A 6,000-nucleotide genomic window follows, 5' to 3' on the forward strand; every position below is an offset into this window, starting at 1 on the left:
ATAATCAACATGAGGGACACTAGACCTTATGTTCATTGTTTCAACAAGCAGACTACGGCTATGAAAAATGTTAATGGTTTGGGTAGAAAAATATATGTTTTTTGCAAAGCCTATATCAGTTATATAGATTTTCTTACACACATGTTTCTTGTTTTATTTGAATGCATTTCATGAAGAAACGGAAACTTTGAGAAATGGCATTTTATTTCTGAGCTTTAATTATTCAGTACATTAAGTCATGCATTGTTCATTGACTGACAGTGATCTAATCCCTGACATGTTGAACACAAAGTTGAATTGGGGGAAGTGTTCTTGATGATTTGATTAATGTAGCCACAAGAGGACACAAGCCAGTGTCTTATTGTGCTGGTCCCAAGCCAAGATAACAGTAGGTTGCGTCAGGAAGGGCATCAAGTGTAAAACTTTTGCCAAATCAAACATGCACATCAAACCTATGACATCCATACCGGATCGCTCGAGGCCCGGGTAAACAACGACCGCCATTAGTGCTGTTGACCTACAGGGTGCCAGTGGAAATTGGACTACTGTTCGTCGAAGAAAGAGAGGAGGAAAGTGTGATCGTAGGGAGAGAGAGAAGAGGAACACTAAGAGTATAGGACTGAGAGTAGGGACGTTGAATGTTGGAACTATGACAGGAAAAGGTAGAGAGTTGGTTGACATGATGCAGAAAAGGAAGGTAGACATACTGTGTGTTCAGGAGACCAAGTGGAAAGGTAGCAAGGCTAGACGTTTAGGAGCAGGGTTCAAGATGTTCTATCATGGTGTAGATAGGAAGAGAAATGGAGTAGGAGTTATCTTGAAGGAGGAGTTCGTTAGGAATGTCCTGGAGGTAAAATGAGTGTCAGATAGAGTGATGAGTCTGAAGCTAGAAATCGAAGGTGTGATGTTCAACGTTGTCAGTGGGTATGCTCCACAGGTAGGATGTGAGCTGGAGGAGAAGGAGAAATTCTGGTTGGACTTTGATGAAGTAATGCAGAGCACACCTAGAAGTGAGAGAGTTATCATTGGTGCAGACCTCAATGGACATGTTGGTGCAGGAAACAGAGGTGATGAGGAGGTGATGGGCAGGTTTGGTATCCAGGAGAGGAACGCAGAAGGACAGATGGTAGTTGACTTTGCAAAAAGGATGGAAATGGCTATAGTGAATATTTTCTTCCAGAAGAGGCAGGGACATAGGGTGACCTATAAGAGTGGTGGTAGCAGCACACATGTAGACTACATCTTGTGTAGACGGTGTAATCTGAAGGAGATCAGTGACTGCAAAGTAGTGGTAGGCGAGAGTGTAGCCAAACAGCATAGGATGGTGGTGTGTAGGATGACTCTGGTGGTGAGGAACATGAAGAGGGCAAAGGCAGAGCACAAGACGAAATGGTGGAAGCTGAAAAAGGAAGTGTTGCATGACTTTTAGGAGGGAGTTAAGACAGGTTCTGGGTGGTCAGGAGGTGCTTCCAGATGACTGGACAACTACAGCTAATGTGATCAGGGAGACAGGTAGGAGAGTACTTGGTGTGTCATCTGGAAGGAAAGTAGATAAGGAGACTTGGTGGTGGAATGAGGAGGTACAGGAGTGTATACAGAGAAAGAGGTTAGCTAAGAAGAAGTGGGACACTGAGAGGACTGAGGAGAGTAGACAGGAGTACAGGGAGATGCAGCGTAAGGTGAAGGTAGAGGTAGCAAAGGCCAAACAAGGGGCTTATGATGACTTGTATGCTAGGTTGGACAGTAAGGAGGGAGAGATTGATCTATACAGGTTGGCAAGACAGAGAGACAGATGGAAAGGATGTGCAGCAGGTTAGGGTGATTAAGGATAGGGACAGGAGTCTATTGACAGGTGCCAGTAGCGTGATGGGAAGATGGAACGTGGAAAATGAGAGAGAACAAAGTCTAGAAGAGGTGACTGCTGTGGACCAGGAAGTTGCAAAGATTAGTCAGGATGAAGTGAGGGGGCATTGAAGAGGATAAAGAGTGGAAAGGCAGTCAGTCCTGATGATATTCCTGTAGAGGTTTGGAAGTGTCTAGGAGAGGTGGCGGTAGAGTTTCCGACTGGGTTGTTCAAAAGGATCTTACGTCGTGAGAAGATGCCTGAGGAATGGAGAAGTGTGCTGGTGCCCATTTTTAAGAACAAGGGAGATGAGCAGAGTTGTGGTAACTACAGAGGAATAAAGCTGATGAGCCATATAATGAAGTTATGGGAAAGAGTAGTTGAAGCTACACTAAGGGCAGAAGTGAGCATTTGTGAGCAGCAGCATGGTTTCATGCCAAAAAAGAGTACTACAGATGCAACATTTGCTCTGAGGATGTTGATAGAGAAGTACAGAGAAGGTCAAACAGCTGCATTGTGTTTTTGTAGATCTGGAGAAAGCTTATGACAGGGTGCCCAGAGAGGAACTGGTATTGTATGAGGAAGTCTGGAGTGGCAGAGAAGTATGTTAGAGCGGTGCAGGACATGTATGAGGACTGTAAGACAGTGGTGAGGTGTGCTGTAGGTGTGACAGAAGAGTTCAAGGTGGAGGTGGGACTGCATCAGGGATCAGCTCTAAGCCCCTTCTTGTTCACTATGGTGATGGACAGGCTGAGAGACGAGGTTAGACAGGAATCTCCATGCACTATGATGTTTGCAGATGACATTGTGATCTGCAGTGAGAGCAGGGAACAGGTGGAGGAGAAGCTAGAGAGGTGGAGGTTTGTCCTGGAAAGGAGAGGAATGAAGGTTTGCTGCAATGTACATTCTCTGAGCGCTGTCATTAACTTGACATTTAGATTGCAGTTGTGCTGTGAAATTCACAAATCTTTTAGTCAGTCACATTGTACTGACGGGTAGTTAGCGTACATCACACACTAGAGGTCATCCTTCTCTGACCAACTGTCTAATTCAGTGTGTTCTCATTGTGGTGTTCACATAAAATGTGATTTCATTTGTGTACATTTTATGACGTTAAACAACACACAAATCTTCAGACTAATACTTTAAATGTTCACAACAAGCATGGCCCTGAATATTATGATATTATGCCCTGAATACACTTCGACACTTTGAATGAGTTGCTCCTGTTTGACTGCTGCAGTATGTAAACCTGCTACTGGAGTCTCCACAGCAACATTCATCAATTAATTCTTTATGTACAGTAACAATGCTCCTGCACATTTAAAATATCTGAACACATAACATGCCAGATTGTTCTTAATGTGCTGTGACAGACATTGTTTTACCTCACCTTGTGCTTTGCTATTAAACAACAGGTAAATGTGCTCCCATGTCTCTGTGCACTCAGTGCTTAATGTGCATTAGATTTTTAGCTACACAGTGTGGGTTGGCCTAATTATGTTTTGGTAAATGTAATGACAGAGTGTTATTCCTGAAAGCAGCTGATATTTGTGTGTCCATATCTATGCATAGTTATTATTGGCAACCAGGGCTCTGGGGTTACTGCAGCGTCTTTCGCTATTTCTGAGTGCGAATGTAGAGTCTATTTTCAAGGTTGCCATAGAAACCATTGTATTTGTGGTAGCAGCAATTGGTGCTGCCGACCGAGCAAGACTCTGCTATTTTTGTCATGAGTCAACACCTGATACACACACACACACACACGCACGCACGCGCATGCACACACACACACCCACGCACGCACACATATACATGCACACACACAGCGTATCTGCCTGCAGGAAGATGAAAAGATGGAGCGGTATTGCTATTTTAGTTTTGTTACTGTTACACAGGCATGTGTGTGTTTCCAATCTTTTCTTGGTGTCACCAGACATCCAGATACATATTCACCATGACAACAGTAGTCATCACTATCTCTCTTCACACCTGTAATGTATTTTGTTCTGGACAAGTTTCATTTCTGAAGCACTGAAGCAGTGACAGATGACATCAGCTCTATAAAGCAGTAAGGTTTAGGTAAGTTTCATATTGTGATTACAAACAGGGGTAAAGGCTTCTGTGATGCACAGCTCTGAGAAATAAAAGAGATTAAGCTTTAGACAGAACTGTTATTTTACACAATGTGATATACTGTAGTACTACAACTAATGTTGTGCTATCTTTAGTATCATTTCACATTTATTTGCATTTCATTTGCATGTCATCTTGATCAATCAATTGGTTGTTTTGTCAGAAACAGTTCAATTCTTGTCAATTTGCCCTTACCTAAAGAGGTAAAACCTCATACAGAGCATCTCAGTTCTGGGGGTGACATAGTCAGTGTCACTATTATATGAAGGCTGTTAGTGAATATGATCAATCTATCAGTTCTAGAGCAGTGTTACAAATTAAAACATGCTTTCTAAAGGTGGAAGAGGTGCTAGATGTAATTTCCATAAAATGCAAATCTTGTGTTATCATGGAGAACCTTACAAATGCAAATGAAATACACCCAGAACCTAGAAGCTCCATGCTTACTCCTTCACTAGAGTAGCCTTACTCACATTTGCCCAGATTTCATTGTCTTCCGTAGTGAGAGCAATGAGATGGACTGTATATGAAAAAGATCACCGTGGCAACAGGAGCCCCAGTTTGAGAAGCTGATATGGTAGAGGCTAAGGCCTGGCCTAATCAATGTCTCGCTGCCTCAGTAAATCTTGTACTGGAGGACACTTTAATCCATGAAATTACTACCTGAATGATTACTCAGACTAAAATAAATAAACTGGGAGAGAAGGATAAAATAATGGATTACACACAAGTATCAGGAATCCTTATACTCATTCCTATATTAAGAGCAAACATACAGTGGTCACTGAAGATTGAAATATTTGCCCTCATGCATGTATACAGTAAGACTAAATGCTAAAAGCCATGCTAATTTTTCTAAAATCTAAATAGCAGAAAATAATTTGGATGATTACAAAAAACAAAGAAACAAAAAACAAAAAACAGCTTTGCAAGATTCTCCATGTTATGGGGGCTAAAAACCACTTGGTCTAAATATCATTGCCACATCATACATTAAAAGAGAAGTTAAATTTAGCAGATTAATTGTCCCGTGGCAGCCCTATCAGGCTCTCACCAGCATGCAAAGCTGCTAAGATTAGCTGGCTTACATCACACTCCATACATTACATCACAAGATGCTGACACTGTAAAGCATTCAGTAAGATAATGTTTATAAAGTGCATTTGTGCTGCGTTCAAATGTCAACCCTCACATCACACTGATATGAAGAATTACACTTCCCTATATCCAACCTATTCTGCTCCTTATTGTGTAAGGTAAATTCTGAATATGCTGCATGGACACTAGGACCCTGTGGTGGAAGGAATGGTGGTCCTGTTCCTGCTGCCTCCTGCTCCATCTCTGCAGTCACTGTGTGTGAGTGGAGGAGAAAGTAGGGAGTGAGCTGGTGCCTTTACAAGCATTTACATCAGCATCGTCTCAGAAAAATGTTAGCTTCTGCTGCTGAAATCATCCAGGAAGAGAGACAGGACAAAGATCAGGGCTGAGGAGACAGACAGGCTTGTATAGGAAGTACATCAACATCTTTTGCAAGGTACAGTGATTGACGTCCACTGTATACATCAGCAGTGGGAGCTACACCAGGTTCTCTTCCTTAGAGACCAAAGCAGCAGACAGCTGCATCAGGAAACACTCTGATTCAGGTACATAATTCCCTCTGTCTTCTACTGTTTCTCTGATTCCTTCCCCTTTTGCTCTTTTATTCTCACCACATTTTCTTACTTGCTCTCATCATCTTCTTCTAATCTGCTGATGTGCAGCTGAGTGCACCGGCATATCTAATTCAGCTGTAGCATCATATGTAGAATGTGGTTCTTGCTTCATACAGTGGGTGTAATGCATTAATCATTAATATATAAATGAGTAGGTGGTAGGAATACTTGACTAGACCAGGCAGAAGGGAACTGACTTGGGAGAACCCCAATGTGTGGTTTAGAGATGTTTCTGACTGAGGGCAGTCATTCATAAGTGACGAGGGAGTTCAAAACTCATTCTTTACCTAATTCCTCATCACTGTAGAC

The sequence above is a fragment of the Antennarius striatus genome, chromosome 5 (genome assembly GCF_040054535.1).
Source record: "Antennarius striatus isolate MH-2024 chromosome 5, ASM4005453v1, whole genome shotgun sequence".
NCBI classification, from domain to species: Eukaryota; Metazoa; Chordata; class Actinopteri; order Lophiiformes; family Antennariidae; genus Antennarius; species Antennarius striatus.